Genomic DNA, 18,891 nt, shown 5'->3' with positions numbered 1-18,891 from the left:
CGCTCCATCCCAGGCAGCAACCTCCTGCAGAGAATGACTGGGCAGGATGATGTGGAGGCTTTCCTCTGTACCTTTGAGAGGACGGCAGAGCAGCAAGCCTGGTCAAGGGAGCAGTGGGCGATGATTGTTGCACCACTACTAGTGGGGGATGCCCAGAAAGCTTTTTATGATCTGTCCTCCGAGGACGCTAAGGACTATGACAAGTTGAAGTCTGAAATCCTGCGGAGACTGGGGGTAACCACCTCTGTGAGGGCCCAGCGGGTCCACAGTTGGGACTTTAAGGTTAAGGGGTCACCGCGTTCCCAGATGTATGATCTCATTAACCTAGTGAAACGTTGGCTGCAGCCAGACTTGCTTTCCGGACCTCAGGTAGTGGAAAGGGTCACAATGGACCGATACCTGAGAGCCCTTCCCACAGAATTACGGCGGTGGGTGAGCCAATCTGACCCAAATACAGCAGACCAGTTGGTGGAACTGGTGGAGCGATACCTCGCTGCTGAGGACTTCACTACCCGGGCGGTGTCCACCCCGAAGAGGCTGTCTGCAGTTGTCCTACCCAAGAAGTTGGCTACAGTGGAGAAGCCCAGCGCAGAGGACCCCGGGAACCCAGGTTCAGAGTCAACAAGAGGAAGATCTCGCGGAGACAGCCCACGCCAGACCCGCAGAGCTCCCCAGTGCTGGAGGTGCCGAGAGTGGGGACATATTGCCCCCAACTGCCCAGCTGATCCAGAACCCATGGAGTGTGGAACAGAGAGGAAGTTGTCTCTGTTCGCTCGACCAGGTCTTGTTGCAGATCCTGAGGTACCTACTTGTGTCGTCCAGATTGGTAAGCGCACTGTGAATGCACTGTTAGACACAGGTAGCTTAGTCACACTGGTAAACACACAGCTCCTGAAAGACTGTCCTTTAACCCAGCGTCAAGTGGGAGTGGTGTGTGTACATGGGGACTGTAAGAAATACCCCACGGCCCTAGTGACTTTTGTGACCCCCGCAGGGACTGTGTGCCATGAAGTGGCAGTGTCTCCCATACTCCTGCACAGTGTAATTTTGGGCAGAGACTTCCCCTTATTTCGAGAACTGTGCCAGGAACAGGTTCCGGAGACTGAGCATGGGGAGGGGAGACTCCACCCAATTGAACTGGATCCTTCTACAGGGACTGTTAAGGACAGTACAATGTCTGGGGGAGAGAAAGTGGGACCACTCGTCTCAGATGTTATTGTAAATGGTACTGATGAGGGGTCAGAAGAAAATGAGTTGTTTCCCTTAGCTGTATTAGTTGGCGAATCTGAAGCAACTGCGGAGACTGTTGAGGAACCTAGCATGCCTGAGCTAGAGGTCTCCCGGGATAACTTTGGAACCGCCCAGCTAAGGGACCCAACACTTACTAAAGCTTGGGAAAATGTCACCATTAATAATGAGAACACAGAAAATCCTGGTGTAGATTGTGTATTTCCTCACCTTGTTGTACAAAATGACTTGCTTTACTATGTGGATAAGATTCGAGGGGAGATTGTGGAACAGCTAGTGGTTCCCCAGCCATATAGGAGAACGGTTCTCAATCTGGCCCATTCTCATCCACTAGGTGGCCACCTAGCATATGAGAAAACCAAAGACCGAGTGTTACAGCGGTTCTTTTGGCCGGGGGTACATGCAGATATAAAGAGCCATTGTGAATCCTGCCCAGAGTGTCAGAAATCTGCTCCAATGCCCCATTTTCGCAGCCCGTTAGTCCCATTGCCAGTAATTGAAATTCCATTTGAGCGTATTGCAATGGACTTGGTAGGGCCACTAATAAAATCTGCTAGAGGGCATCAGTACATTTTGGTAGTCATGGACTATGCCACTCGGTATCCAGAGGCTGTTCCCTTAAGGAACACCTCCTCAAAAACCATTGCCCGAGAGCTGTTCCACATGTTCACCCGTACGGGAATTCCAAAAGAGATACTTACAGATCAGGGGACTCCCTTCATGTCTAGAGTAATGAAGGAGTTGTGCAAATTTCTCCAAATCAAACAGTTACGCACATCTGTTTATCATCCCCAAACTGACGGGTTGGTAGAAAGGTTCAACAAGACCCTCAAGGGGATGTTAAAAAAAGTGGTTGATAAAGATGGGAGGAATTGGGATTGTTTACTTCCCTATCTTATGTTTGCCATTAGAGAAGTCCCACAGGCCTCTACGGGGTTTTCCCCCTTCGAGTTGTTATATGGGCGCCACCCACGAGGGCTGTTGGACGTGGCAAAGGAGACATGGGAATCTGAATCCACCCCATACAAAAGTGTGGTAGAGCATATTGCAGACATGCAAGACCGTCTTGCAATGGTCATGCCCCTTGTGAGAGAGCATATGCTTCAGGCCCAGGAAGCTCAAAGCCGAATATATAATAGATCGGCCCGTGTCCGAACTTTCCAGCCTGGGGACAGGGTGTTAGTCTTGGTTCCTACAGTAGAAAGTAAGTTCCTGGCCAAATGGCAGGGCCCTTACGAGATTATAGAGCGCGTAGGGGAAGTTAATTATAAGGTGTCCCAACCAGACAGGCGTAAGAAGGAGCAGCTCTATCATGTGAACCTAATTAAGTCCTGGAAAGATAGGGAAGCCCTGTCAGCCTATTCTACAGCTGTAGAGGTAGAAATCCCTCATGTGCCTGAGGTAAAAGTGGCTGAGACCCTCACTAACAGTCAGAAGCAGGAAATGAGAGAATTCCTGATCAGGAATAGACAAATATTCTCAGACCAGCCTGGGCTTACTGAGATGATAAAACATGACATTATAACTGGACCTGGGGTTAAAGTCAATGTCAGACCTTATAGGATACCCGAGGCCCGACGCCAGGCAGTTGCAGGGGAGATTAAAAGGATGTTGGAGCTGGACGTAATTGAGGAGTCCCATAGTGAATGGTCCAGCCCCATTGTCCTTGTCCCAAAACCGGATGGTAGCATCCGATTTTGCAATGACTTCAGAAAGTTAAATGAGGTCAGCAAGTTTGATGCATATCCTATGCCCCGGGTAGATGAATTGATTGAAAGGCTAGGACAGGCCCGATACATCACCACTCTAGATCTTACCAAGGGGTATTGGCAGGTACCCCTCACCGAAGGGGCGAAAGAGAAGACGGCCTTTTCCACTCCTGAGGGGCAGTGGCAATATAAACGCCTACCGTTTGGCTTACATGGGGCCCCAGCTACGTTTCAGAGAATGATGGATCGCATTCTCAAACCACACAGAGGGTATGCTTCAGCCTACCTGGACGATGTGGTTATCTTTAGCCCGGACTGGGAAAGTCATTTGCCTCGGGTACAAGCGGTCCTTGACTCTATCTGGAAGGCTGGTCTGACAGCAAACCCCAAAAAGTGTGCCATGGGGTTAGAAGAGGCCCGCTATTTGGGGTATGTTATTGGAAGAGGGGTAGTCAAGCCCCAGGTGTCCAAAATTGAGGGAATTCAGCAGTGGCCCCGGCCCAATTCCAAGAAGCAAGTGAGGGCTTTTCTTGGGATAGTGGGGTATTACAGGAGATTTGTCCCCAATTTTGCCTCCCTAGCATCCCCACTTACTGACCTCACAAAAGGGAGTAAAACTGGAGCAGTTACATGGACCCCAGAGGCAGAAGAAGCCTTTCTAAACCTGAAGGCATCCTTGTGCAGATACCCAGTGCTAATAGCTCCTAATTTCAAAAAAGAGTTCCTTGTACAGACTGATGCCTCTGAGGTTGGGTTAGGGGCTGTTCTGTCACAAGTGGTGAATGGGGAAGAACACCCGGTAGCATACCTAAGTAGGAAACTAACCCCCGCTGAATGCAGGTATGCCATTGTTGAGAGGGAGTGTCTGGCCATCAAGTGGGCATTGGAGAGCCTGAGATATTATCTCTTAGGGAGGCAGTTCAAACTTATCACCGACCATGCCCCACTTAAATGGATGGCCCAAAATAGGGAAAAGAATGCCAGGGTCACCGGGTGGTTCTTATCTCTTCAGAATTTTAAGTTCTCAGTGGAACATAGACCTGGAAAGTTGCAAGGTAATGCAGATGCTCTCTCCAGGGTATATTCGTTGATGGCATGCTGTGCTCAGCCCCACGGGCTTGAGCAGAGGGGGGGGATATGTGGTATGGTGACAAAAAGGTCCCCGGTTTCCTGGGGAAAAGTGATTGACAACAGGTATGTTGGGCCACGGATTCTCAGACATTTTTACTGAGGTGAGACCAGCAGTGTTTTGGGGCATAGAAACACTTTGTTTCTCTGCAGTTTTTTAAATTGTTGATCCGGGGCTGGTCTTACGGGGAATCCGCAAGAGCAGGGTGGGTGGATTCCCAAATCCATAGGCCAGGTTTTCAGGAGGCCCTAGGCCTATTTGTAGTACACCTGAAGCTGTGCAGGGGAGCTGATGAGCCTGTGTGTGTGAGAGAGAGACACGCTGCTGGATTTGCTCAGCTTCAGGAGAAAGAGAAGCATTTATTTTTGTGTTAGCCAGGAGGCTTGATATTTCTGTTCCAATTCTTGTTTTATACCCCCTGCGAGGGGAAACTTCTGCAACCGCTGAAAAATAAACGTGGGCAGGAAGCCCTTACACCGGTCTTGGTGTGTGCAGTTGCCTCATTTGCAGCCTACCAGCGAGTGAACCCCCACAGTATATAAAGTGTTTTGTGCTCAAAAATCATTATTTTTAAAAAATGTGTATTCAGAACATTTGGGGACATGACATGATTTTTTTGACAAATTTAGTAACATTGTAACATCAGTCAGATACCATCTGCATACATTTTTCCTTGATTCTTAATATCCATTCTTAACTGGGACATTTTTGTTTTAGGTCTAGTTCCCTTTGGGTACAAAAATAAAGTATGCTAAAGGATTCCTTATCACTGATTCTCTATAGCATTTAGCTGATATCTCAGATGCCCCTGGAAATTTAGTACATTGAATCTCATATATGGTTGGCCTTCTAATTGTTTATGTTTAACAAGAGGCTAGAAATATTTTTTTTTAGGTAAAGCTTTAGTATTATCTGTTTGTAGCACTGTAAACAATTTGAGTCCAGATTGGCTGAGCTGAGGTATGTATTGTATTCCACAATTATTTGATTTTAGTAAATTAAAATCAGAAAAGAAGTCCACACTGCTATTATTCCAAACAGGTGATGGATATGGGATACACATATTTCTGACTATATTATCACTGACCAGAGTCAGTGTTGCACAGACTATGGGGGAGATTTACTAATCCACGAACGGTCCGAAGGCGTCCGAATGCGTTTTTTCTTAATGATCGGTATTTTTGCGACTTTTTCGTCGTCGTCACGACTTTTTCGTATGTCCCGCAATTTTTTGTCGCCGTCGCAACTTTTTCGTATATTTTCAGCGACTTTTCGCCGCTGTTGCGAAAAAAACGGATTGGTTTTTCTGCCGTTTACTATGGCTCAATATGAAAAAATCGGGACGGCGTTGAAATAGTCGCGCAAAATACGATAAAGTCGCGACAGCGATGAAAAAGTCGAGACAAATACGAAAAATTGCAACGGCGACTAAAAAGTTGCAAAATTTTCGTTTCCAATACGATTTTTTTCACTTTCAGGATTCGAATTCGTGGATTCGTAAATCTGCCCCTATGTCTAACATCGCTGCAGACTGTATTGGAGCCAAGGTATTAAGGGTTACTAATGCAACAGTGCAATAGCTAAAGGGTTCCTAATTGTACCCATTTTTGTGTTTTGGTAGTAGAAAACCATGCAGCAGCGCATTGAAGGAGAAGGAAAGTCATTTTGGCATGTTACTGCCAATGAATTTGCCACATTAGTGCCACGTAGAATACTGAGTACCTGAGTAAACAGCTTTAGAAGCTTTCCCATTTGCTTAAGATAGCAGCTGCCATTTTAAGTAGCTTCCTTCCTGCAGTCTAGCTGTTATAGCTCAGATCACACATTCCTAAGGGAGGGGGAGGGAGTTCTTAGCATTCTGGTGGGAGGGGGGAGCAGGAGGGGGGAGAGAGGAGAGAACTGCGCAGACTCTGGCCACAGGAATTAAGGATGTTTCTGAGAAAGGACAAGGACAAAAAGAAAAGAAATCCTGTGGTTTTTTTTTTTATAGAGGACTCTATCAGCATTACTGTAAGTGTTTATGGCTGTATTTACATAGATGTTTCTGATAAAACTTACTTAGTTTTTACCTTTCCTTCTCCTTTAACTAGTGGCTCTAATTAACACACTGTGCACGCTAATTAACACACGTGCGCTACTTGTCGCGTGCGTGCTAATTCACACACGGTAATTGACGCACACGGTACCACATAACTAGCGCCATTTTGCACATTTGCGCTGGGAGAGCGTGGAAGGTGGTGGTGCACAATTGACAGAGCAACAGGTGGCAAAAAAGAGGGAACACCTTCCAAGTGTTCCAGCTGCCTTGTCACACAGCTTCGGAAGTGACAGTGAGAGAGTGAGGCCTGGCTTCATCGGCAGCCCAGATGTGTCGGATGTGGAGGGCACTGACAGGGATTATCGGCCAGAGGAAGCCAGTGGAGAGGAGAGTGAGGAGCTTACAACCCACTCATCACCAAAAAGGAAGGGACAACAGGAGAGCAGGCTCCGAAACATAACGTTTTCTGATTTGGAAATGAAGTGCTTGTGGAGAGGTTTGTGCCGGTATTTCACCGCATTATCAGCAAATATGCTGGCAAGATGCCGACGGCAGTGAAAACCAAGGCCTGGAGGGACATAGCAGACCACGTAAACAGCATTGGGGTCTTTCTGCACAGTATCCAACACTGCAAGAAACGCTACCAGGACATTAAGAGGGTCCTGAAGAAAAAGCTGGCAGAGGACTTAAGATACAGGTAAATAGCTTACATTCATCTTTCTATTTAAACACTTGCTCATCTGCTTTTCTACTCAACTGACTTTTCCTTTTGGCTTACTGTCTTTCCTTCCATTTTGGCTTCTTTCCTACTTACTTTACTTGTATGTAATGTATGTACAGTGAGGAACATAAGTATTTGTACTTACAAAATATGAGGAGTTGCTGCTACCTTTTCTGCACACAGAGAGCGTGAGCGGTGTGTCCGGCACCTTCGAATCGGACAGGAATGTTGGCCAAGGTAGGTGTAATGACATTAATACAAGTGTATTTATTCTTGCAGAGAAGCTTAATATTAATGTAATACAATGTTTTCTACAACAGATTCATCCTTACCACCACCTGGCACAAGCAGACGCACACAATCGTCATCTGCTCCGATTCCAGGTATTTTTGTTACCAAATTTTGTTTGACCTGTGTTTTGTCTTAGGCTTGTGCAGTGGCATAATAGTGAATTGTGTCTGTGTATATTACAGGTGTTTCAATTACAGAAGTGCAGTGTATTGCTAATAAGATAGGTGTGTCTTGCTGGGTTAGGTGCAGTCAGTTCATCTTGTACTTTTGGACAGTCAATCTTTTCAACTTGATTTTACCACAAATAGTTTTTGCAAAATAAACTTGGTCATGTTTTAAAACAAATGACAATCATTATTGTCCATGAAGTTTGCCTGGCATCATGAACATAATAACAAAAAAATAAATAAAGTCTTTTTCTTTTTTCCAAAAGGTGGACGTTCCTCGGCTCTGCTCCACTCCCCACAATGTGATCCTGAAATTGAAGGGGAAACGTTTAGTGGGGAGGCAAGTGAGAGAGGGTGACACGTATGTGGCAGCGACGTGCCAACATTCCCCAGCAGCAGCAGCTCCCAACCCAGGCCAGAACAGCTAATGTGGCCCCCCAGGAACCTGAGAAAGATAGGTTCCACAAGAACCCTGTTTATTAGTGCTTGAACCTCTTTCATATACCATTCAAGGAGAGTGCAAAAATGTGGAACATATAATAAAGACAGAGTGGTAACAATTTTTTACTGATTAAATTCATTTTAATTGTAACAAAAATATTTGAAAGATCCTAGAGGAGTAAATTGTTATGCAAGGCACTGAAGTTTAGAAAAAGATATATTATTTTATCAGTATCACAAAATCTCTATTCAAACAAAAGTCAGATGTAGCTACTGTTTTGCCTTAATGAGGCTTGACTGTAACTATATATGTGAAATTCAATATGCTGAAAATAAATTACAGTAATTGACAGTGAGAATGTACAGTGCTTCTATAATACTTCTTCACAGCAGGATGGTTTTCCATAATAAGCTTTATTAATTATTAAAAAGACAGTTTCAAAGATAAGCAAATGGCCCCAAATACATACATATCATTTAACAGAAATGTATATGGAATAACAAACTCAAAGTGCTTTATTAGATGTGAAATGCATCCTCACATTTGTAGGCAGAGGAAGAATAAATTTATACCCTAGCAGACTTTTAGGACCAATATTTTAGGTCACTTCATTAGGCACTGCATGATATTTCCTTGTGTTGGAATAGGCAAGGGTTCTTGGAATAATGCCTCTTCAAGGTAATAGAAGGCCAGTAGTAAAAGAAACAGGGTCCCTGGGGGCAAAACTGATGTTTCCTAACTAGATTTGTGTTTACTACTGGAGACATCACCAACTTGAAAATACTACCACGTTTATCCTTAAAAACAGAGGGGTCACAAAAAGACTGCTGGATGGTTGTGGTATTTGAATGCTGTGTTTTGATAGAGGAAACAATGTGGTGGACATAACTTCATCCAACATGGTGTTGGATGTCCAATAATTCTAAGGTTGCAGTGCTAGCTAAATGGATTGTTTCCCTGCCTTAGGCATTGCCTGGCCATAGTGTCCCTCCAGCAAGTTGCCACTAAAAAATGGGTTACAGAAATGGACCAATGAGAGGCCCCACAAAACTTTTCTCTCATTTCATTAAACAGTATATTTAATAGTGTTTTTCATACTTTTTGGCAAAAAGTTCCTAAGTTCATCAATATTGCCTTCCTTACCTCTTAAAGTGTTAATGTTTTGTGTTAATTCACAGAGAAACACGTTTGCAAAGTCAGGTAAAACACATATACAGAGCCTGTGGAGACACAGGAGTGGCATGGGCAACTGAACTGGTACATCTGTAGAATAGTCAGAGGGATAATCAACTGAACTGTACTTTCTGAGTGAGTGGATCTCTTCTCATTTGTAGGCAAAACAGCATGAATTCTGGAAAGGAAACCAAGTTTTGCTTAAAAATAGGCATAAAAGAATGACCATAAAATCACAGAAGAGTACTTATGGGAAAATGTAATAAAAGCCAATTATCGAAGAAAAAAATTAGTATTATACTGCAAATTTTATTTGTACATAGTACATATTTAAAGATGTGTTTTTGCTTACTAAGGGGCCCATTTACTAACCATTGGATTTTTTTCTCAAATTGGATTTTTAGCACTAAAAGTTGCATTTTGTTAGAAATTTACTATGCGTCTAAACGGCTAAAAATCCAAATCCGACAACTCGCCATCTAAAACTTGCCGAGTTCATGTAGCAATGGCAGATGTCCCTTCACTTTCTTGGAAGATCCTTCTTTTGTCTCGAAACTTTAAGAGTTTTTTGATTTTTGATGCTGGTTTTTCTTCAACAATTCAAAAAAGTTGCAGTTTCAGAGCGACTATGATTTCCACTATGAATCTTAGGGGTATGTGAATCAAAATGTGAGATTAGAGCTCACCACAGAAAAATGCACCCCCTTTCTATTCCTTCCTATTGGATTTTTAGATTTGTTTTTAATCTAGTAATAAAAGTTGAGTTTTCCATTTTATAAATGCAATACTAAAAATAAATAGAAAGTGGGTGACTTTCTATGTAGTGAGCTCTAATCTCAACCTTTGATAAATCTGGCCCATAATGTCATGTGCCATAGGATTAGGGAGAAATGACTTGAAAATGAACTGTTTGCAGACTTACAGTAAGCCAATCATTCTAAAATGGATTACGAAGTACAAGAAGTGCGGAAAATGTGCCAAAGGAATCACTCATGTAAAGTGGCAGCCCATTATTTACATCTACTCATAAAGTACATATTTGCAAATACTACCAGTGAGAATAAAGAACTATTGTTTTTGTTTCTAATTTCACTTCTCATAACTGGCTTTTATTTTGTTTTGTGTTCTTTAAGAAAAAATGACCAACAGGCCACAGTGTAATATTTATAATGAATAACATTCTGAATAACATTCTGTCCCTACTCTTAACTAAGAGAGAAAAAAATACATATTCATTAGATTATATCATCACTTTACAGCTGGAAGTTATTGGGGAAAATTGGTTCACTTCATTGTATTTACATCCTTAACTTCGAACACCCCCCATTAGATTCAATTAAAAAAAATTATATAAATAAATAACAATATGACATTATAAATACCAGATGTCTTAATTTAATCCCTGGCTCATTTAGAAAATGGAGTGGTTTTTTTTACACTCATGCCTGTAACTGCCATGTCATCATATAAAAAGTGGAAAAGTTTCCTTTTTCTCTACACTAAACTTTTATTAGTTTGCTATACAATTGTGCTGTATATTGTTGCTGCCTGGTATTTTACTGGTCTAGCCATTAAAACTGATGCTTGCTGTCCGTGGTACATGAAAGAAAGTTACCAAAATTATGAAGGCTAGTATTTTCTGTAGAAATGATGGCAACCCTAGTCAGGAGGCTGAGATCTTCCCTGTTGGGTTCACATTGGAAGTTGTGCAGGATGCAATAGTAACTCTTAACAACTTATTTATTAGAGCTCCAACATGGCTAACTATGTACAGACATTTGCAAGCAGGAAGTATAACTGACAATAGAGACTTCTAAGCAGAAGTCAGGCTAGAAAAAAACATCCACTAACAGATAGCAAGGGTGTAATTATAAGTACTTAGCATGATACTCCATCTGAGCATTCGATGTGACATAACATTAAGGGGCACATTTACTAAAATTAGTTTTTTCCCGAATTTTTCAAGTTTATAGCATTGTTAAAAATTGAAAAATTTGAGTTTAAATGGACGTTTGTTTCCATGAATCCTCTTTGTTTTTCCCAAACAGGAATTGCTCCAGCAGCCATTTTAGGAGTATTGGCACTATTGAAACTGGGTGAAACCGTAAACAATGATGGGATTAACTTCCCCTGGAAATGTGTGAAATATAAAACAATGGAGGGATTTCGTTCCCCTTGAAGTTGGTTGAAACTGAAAACAATGAGGGGATTAATTTCCCCTTGAAAAGTGTGAAATAGAAAACAATGAAGGGATTAAGTTCCCCCTTGTAGCTGGTTAAAACTGAAAACAATGAGGGGATAAAGCTCCCCTTGAAGATGGGTGAAACTGAAACCAATGAGGGGATTAACTTGTCCTTGAAAATGTGTCAAGGACAGGCAGTCACTGACTATTTTATTCCTCTACTATTCTTTTTTTGTAGTGTATGATTTTAATGTTTCAAAAGGAAAGCAGACAGTACATGTTCAGTTTATACAGGCATTCTTATGAAAGTCAACATAGTAAAGGTGACAATATGGTTCAGTTCATGTAGTCATCTATCGATAATCTGCACATTCCAGATAGGGTTTATGCCTGACAAATTGTGCCACCAGATTTGTGTTATACTGTGTGTACCAGGTTTTAAAAGGTGACAGATAAAGGAGGAGGGAGGAAATAGGTGGAAAAAGTACTAGGAGGAAACTGGGGTTGACTGGTATTCACTGCGTCCAAGTGCCCTGTTTTGTTTTGTAGTTATGTTGGAGAGAAGTTCCAGAAGAGACCAGATTTTAAGATACTGAGGTACTTTGTTTTGTATACTAGCCAGTCTGTAGTCAAATTGCATGGTATTATTGATTTTTTGTTTTATTCCCAGGATAGAGGGGATGGCATGGGACTTCCATTTAGCTGCTATGGAGATACGGGTGGCTGAGAGTATCTGGTTAACCAGTTTTTGTGTAGGTTTTGAGAATTGTTTGGAGGGTTTCCTCAGGAGCAGGATGAGGATATCTTTATCAAGCGTCGAAGATGTAACCTGCCATATGAGTGTTAGGATCTCATCCCAGAAGGTCTGTATCTGGGGGCAGGACCAGAAGATCTGGGGCAAGTCTCCAAGATGTCCACAGCCCCTATTCCTCTGCTATTCTAAGCCTCCATAGGACTAAATGGTACTTGACAGATCAAACCTATCAATTTTTGTTTTTACAAAAAAAGTTAACTAAACATTAATAAATGACGAATTATGGGAGTTATTTTTAAAAAAAACTAAATTTTGGGGGGGAACAATAACAAAAACCCATTCTGAAATCTCAAAATTATCTAGAAGTAACAAAAAATCTGACTTTATCTCAAAATTGCTTAGTTAATGCGCCCCTAAGAGCAGGAATATCTTTTGAGGGCAAACCCAGTAATGGTCTGTGATCCGTGTGGATTTCAATCAAATGTATGTCCATTGAGGTAATTCTGAAACTTTTTAACACCAACTATGATACCTACTGCTTCTTTGTCAATTTGTGCATAGTTCCTCTCTGCTGATGTCATTGTCCTAGAATAGTCAGTAACTGGGGCCGCTTTACCATTTCGAGAATGTGACTAAGTACTAAGTATTAATGGTCAATTCTTATCATAATGAACAAGAAGAAAACTGTTTAACTTAGCAGAAGGCCTCTGAATGATTAGGACTCCATTGTCAAACAAGCGATGAGGAGGCTCTGCCACTGTTGCCTGATGAGCAAGGAAGCTGATCTGCAGAAGCTTCATCTACCAACAACTGCTGGTATGCCTGGGCAAGATCAAATTTTGCAAAAACCTTGCCACCAACTAGTGTGGATAACAATTGATTTGCAGCAGGCACAGGATATGGGTGTTGTTTAAGAGCTTTATTTAATGTGCATTTATAGTCTCCACAGATTCTCACATCACCATCAGCCCAATTGATATAGCCCATTGTATATGTGTCACTGGCTCAACGACTCTTTGTATGGTGAGAAGTTCAGCTTCATTTTTTGAATGTAAAGCATATTGCAAAGATCTGGCTTTCATGTATGTGTACAGGTGAAATTGCAGGGTCTAATCTAAGTGACATAGGTGGAGTCTAGTAAATGCCCAGTTCATTTGAAAAAATGTGTGGAAATTCCCCAAAGACCTTGTTTACCGATTCCCCCTTGGATGCTGATTTCTAATGAGTGAGGCAGTTCCTTCCTAAAAAGCTTTTTTGAGTACCCTTGGCAGTTATAACATTAATATTCCGCTGAATGTGTTGAACACCCACACCACATCTTCCAAGAAGTTCAATAGACTGCCCATTATAGTCACAAAGTATGCATCCTGGCCTTGATAATTTTGAAGGATTGTAAGGCAACAGTTTATCAAATAACAGTTTATTATGGTAAATGTGACTCCTGAATCAATCTCCATTTCACACTAATGGCCACGTATAAAAACATTTGCAGTAATTTCAGAGTTTTCAGGGTCCTTACTGTTGACATGTTGGATATGATATACAGTGGCTTGCAAAAGTATTCGGCCCCCCTTGAACTTTTCCACATTTTGTCACATTACAGCCACAAACATGAATCAATTTTATTGGAATTCCACGTGAAAGACCAATACAAAGTGGTGTATACGTGAGAAGTGGAACGAAAATCATACATGATTCCAAACATTTTTTACAAATAAATATCTGCAAAGTGGGGTGTGCGTAATTATTCAGCCCCCTTTGGTCTGAGTGCAGTCAGTTGCCCATAGACATTGCCTGATGAGTGCTAATGACTAAATAGAGTGCACCTGTGTGTAATCTAATGTCACTACAAATACAGCTGCTCTATGACGGCCTCAGAGGTTGTCTAAGAGAATATTGGGAGCAACAACACCATGAAGTCCAAAGAACACACCAGACAGGTCAGGGATAAAGTTACTGAGAAATTTAAAGCAGGCTTAGGCTACAAAAAGATTTCCAAAGCCTTGAACATCCCACGGAGCATTGTTCAAGCGATCATTCAGAAATGGAAGGAGTATGGCACAACTGTAAACCTACCAAGACAAGGCCATCCACCTAAACTCACAGGCCGAACAAGGAGAGCGCTGATCAGAAATGCAGCCAAGAGGCCCATGGTGACTCTGGACGAGCTGCAGAGATCTACAGCTCAGGTGGGGGAATCTGTCCATAGGACAACTATTAGTCATGCACTGCACAAAGTTGGCCTTTATGGAAGAGTGGCAAGAAGAAAGCCATTGTTAACAGAAAACCATAAGAAGTCCCATTTGCAGTTTGCCACAAGCCATGTAGGGGACACAGCAAACATGTGGAAGAAGGTGCTCTGGTCAGATGAGACCAAAATGGAACTTTTTGGCTAAAATGCAAAACGCTATGTGTGGCAGAAAACTAACACTGCACATCACTCTGAACACACCATCCCCACTGTCAAATATGGTGGTGGCAGCATCATGCTCTGGGGGTGCTTCTCTTCAGCAGGGACAGGGAAGCTGGTCAGAGTTGATGGGAAGATGGATTGAGCCAAATACAGAGCAATCTTGGAAGAAAACCTCTTGGAGTCTGCAAAAGACTTGAGACTGGGGCGGAGGTTCACCTTCCAGCAGGACAACGACCCTAAACATAAAGCCAGGGCAACAATGGAATGGTTTAAAACAAAACATATCCATGTGTTAGAATGGCCCAGTCAAAGTCCAGATCTAAATCCAATCGAGAATCTGTGGCAAGATCTGAAAACTGCTGTTCACAAACGCTGTCCATCTAATCTGACTGAGCTGGAGCTGTTTTGCAAAGAAGAATGGGCAAGGATTTCAGTCTCTAGATGTGCAAAGCTGGTAGAGACATACCCTAAAAGACTGGCAGCTGTAATTGCAGCAAAAGGTGGTTCTACACTCCACTGAGACTGCCTTATGTAGAGTGGCAAATGATCTCCAGACTGCCAAGGCCAGAGGATGCTACTCGGTTCTCATTCTCCTAGACCTTTCCTCTGCTTTTGATACTGTCGACCATTCTATTCTTATGCAAATTCTCCATTATCTGGAATCCGGGATCAGGCTGCATCCTGGTTCTCTTCCTATCTCTCTAACCGCTCCTTCTCTGTCGCTCTCACTAACAAATCCTCTACCCCGGTTCCGCTTAGTGTGGGGGTGCCTCAGGGCTCTGTGCTTGGTCCCCTGCTGTTCTCCCTGTACACTCTCTCTCTAGGAGACCTTATTTCTTCTTTTGGTCTTAAATACCACCTATATACAGATGACACCCAGCGGAACCCCCTGCACTAACTGCTGATGTCCAAACCCAGATTGGTAACTGCCTCCTGGCTATCTCCTCCTGGATGAACCGACGCCAGCTCAAACTTAACCTAGCTAAAACAGAGCTCATGGTCTTCCCGCCCAAACCTGGCCCTCCTCCTTTCACCATTACTATTGATGGCATGACCATCAACCCTGTAAATTCTGCACGCTGCCTTGGGGTTATCTTTGACCAGTCTGTCTCCTTCTCTAACCATATTAATAACACTGCCAAAACCTGCCGATTTTTCCTCCGCAATATTGCCAAGATACGCCCCTTTCTTTCACAAGCAACAGCTAAAACACTAATCCATGCCCTTATCCTTTCCCGCTTAGATTACTGCAATCTCCTACTAACCGGCCTCCCAGACTCCCACCTCTCTCCCCTGCAATCAATCTTAAACTCTGCTGCCAGGATCCTCCTGCTCTCTCCTAAGAGGGATCCTGCTCAGCCTCAATTAAGCTCACTAGCATGGCTGCCTGTTAAGCAAAGGATAGCTTACAAAATCCTTCTGCTGACATTCAAAGCCCTTCACTCCTCTGCTCCTCACTACATATCTTCACTGGTCTCCCTGCATGTTCCTGGTCGTCTCCTCCGCTCCTCTCAGAGCCTCCGTCTCTTTACACCATCCACGCCCATTGCGCTCTCTCGTCTTAAACCTTTCTATCTCGCTGCTCCTTACCTCTGGAACTCTATCCCTGAATCCCTCCGTAGGGAAAACTCACCCACTCTCTTTAAGAAAAAACTCAGCTGTTACCTTCTGGAGCACTAAAACATTATTTTGCCCAGTCCTGTGCTTAAGGGCAAATGCCCATACCTGATGCACTCTTACCTTCCAGTTTGTGCCTGTATGTTACCCAACCACTCAGATTGTAAGCTCTACGGGGCAGGGACCTCCTTCCTACTGTGTCTCATACCACATGGCACTTATATATATATATACATATATGTATTTATTTATTATATCACTTGTCCTGTGTAATTTTGTATTCTGTAAGACTGTACAGCGCTGCGTAGCCTTGTGGCACTTTATAAATAAAGTTATACATACGTACAAACATACAAAGTATTGACTCAGGGGGCTGAATAATTACGCACACCCCACTTTGCAGTTATTTATTTGTAAAAAATGTTTGGAATCATGTATGATTTTCGTTCCACTTCTCACGTGTACGCCACTTTGTATTGGTCTTTCACGTGGAATTCCAATAAAATTGATTCATATTTGTGGCTGTAATGTGACAAAATGTGGAAAAATTCAAGGGGGCCGAATACTTTTGCAAGCCACTGTAGGTGTTTGATGTCTGTTCCTGTGGCTTTATTTGTTGGTAAAGATATTTGTAAAAGTTGTACATTATCACTTTGCTTTTCCTGGTTAACTTGTGCTTTGCAAACATGTATTACATGGCCTCTTTTTGCAGTATTGACAGACAGCATTCTTAAAAGGGCATTCAGAGTGTCTTTGCTGACCACCACATAAAATACATGGTGTAAATTATGATGCAATTCTTGCAAAATAGTCTTTTGGTTTGCTGTTTAGAAAATGAATATCATCTCCCTGATTGAAGGTTATGGTGTGCACACTGGTTGCTGTTAGGTTAGGTTCTGCCAGAACTTACCCTGAATGCCACATACTTATTGGTCTCTTAACATATCATTTAGGAACTCTCCAAATTGACAGTGCTCTCCTTAGTACCATCATTTTTCAATATAGGTAGATATTGTTTCATCTTTTGTTTCTTTTTTGTGGAAGTGAAATCTCTGTATAATGACAGATTGTATGGCAGAGGTGTTGGAGAAAAATGTGCCTTTAACATTGCTAGTAACTCCTCATAAGTCTCTGTTTTTGGAGAGGCTGGGGCAGTGAGTGAGCAAATGACTGCAAATGTTTTAGGCCCACAGACAGTCAGCAGCCCTCTTTTGCTCGGGGTTATCTATAGTGTTTGCTTCCAGGAAGCAGGACGTAGGAAAGTCTCTCTGCATATGAGTCCCAAGAAGCAGGGTCACTTACATCAAATTCCTCCATGTATCCCAGAGTACCAATGTCTGCAGTGGATCTTAAGTATCTTGTGAGTTCTCTTTTCAGCACTTATATTCTGCTGCTCTGTCCTGAGAGCAGATTTCTTTTGCATATTCTGTCATTTAAGTGAACACCACATATACATAAATAATGTTTAATGTATGTTCTTTCGCATATAAATAAATTGCATTTCACTATTCCTGAACACATTAATCTTTCAGATAGTATAAATAATGCAAACAAAACATTAATTCATTGTACAGTGTCTTACTTGGCATTTATAGTCTTTCTCGCATAGCCATGGGTTGTAATTACTGTATCTTAGTCACAAAACATTTCTGTTTAATAATGGGGATTTTTTTTGCCTACATTTGATAGATTTGCCAATAGCCTTGACTTCAAAAATCCCTTTATATTGCACAATACATTGCTCAGCAAGTCAGATTCCTTTTTTAAAAAAATACTGGAAATTAGCAATTTATTTGTTTTCTCTTCTGATCCCCTAATTTAAGTTTGTTCCAGTCAATTCTGGGTAGATAAGCAAACAGCTGGAATTAATCATTAATGCATTTTATTTTTGCATTTTCCTTGAACTTCTTACTTTGAATTTGGACATACATAGAATATTTCCAATCATACTATTATGTGACATGTTTACTTGTTCACAGTGTTACTGGAAGCCTAAGCCATTCTGTTCATAGCTGAAGGCAATCCTCAAGTCAAAGGGTTACATATTCACAACAGCTGAAAGGAGTCAGGGGTAACACACACATTAGCAGAGAGAGAAAGGAAAAAGTTGAGAAAATATATGTACATATTCCTAAGTAAAGGGCCTCTGTTTTAAGTGCATACATTAATGAAATAACTTGTGCCATATTTCTCTGTACACTACAAATCATGTTAAATATTGAAGAACTATTGAAGTAAAAGCTGTATTTTTACATTATATCACTCATATGTCTGCATTCTGGGCTTGGTTAAAAGGCCATTTTTCAAGTTCAGAGAAGAGCTATTGCCATTTATGTAATAATAATGAGATCAGCTGGTTATCATTGATTGCTTTGAAACAAAGTTTTCCAAGAGGTATACTGGATTTCAATCTGAGATATTGGAGGTTTAATTGTATTTGCACAGCAAAACACATTTTATTTGCAGAATGGATAAAATAAAGGGTAAACTGAGAGAATGGCATGGAATCTTGTTCAATAAGGTTAAATAATATGTTTGTGCAATGCGTTCCAGTTTGGCTTATAAAATGCAGTCCTGGCATTTATGGTATATGCAGGTTTATGCATTCCTGGCATTGTGCTGATAAAACTTCATTTCTTCACCATCATTTTAATGAATGGAATGAATTTATATTTGTATTGCTGACAGAGATTTCTTGCTGACTTTCAGAGCATCATGTAAAATTATAACAACATTTTCAGGCATTTCAAGGCTGCATTTCAGCAAGCAAACAATGCAGCTGGCAAAGTGCCTGACATCACCTTGAGTGACATAAGCCTAAAAAATAGAACTATAGCTGAAAGCAAGAATTGTACAGAACAGTTTCTAATTTATCATCAGAAATGTTTTCTTTAAATTAGTTGCTTCCCACTTATAGAAAACAAATTCTTTTTAATGTAACGCTTTTGATTGCTAATTTGCTTTCTGCTGGTTAAAGAAAGCTTGCCTTGTTTAATAGATATTAGCT

Source organism: Xenopus tropicalis, chromosome 1 (genome assembly GCF_000004195.4).
Source record: "Xenopus tropicalis strain Nigerian chromosome 1, UCB_Xtro_10.0, whole genome shotgun sequence".
Lineage (NCBI taxonomy): Eukaryota > Metazoa > Chordata > Amphibia > Anura > Pipidae > Xenopus > Xenopus tropicalis.
Note: the sequence above shows the minus strand (reverse complement) of the source record.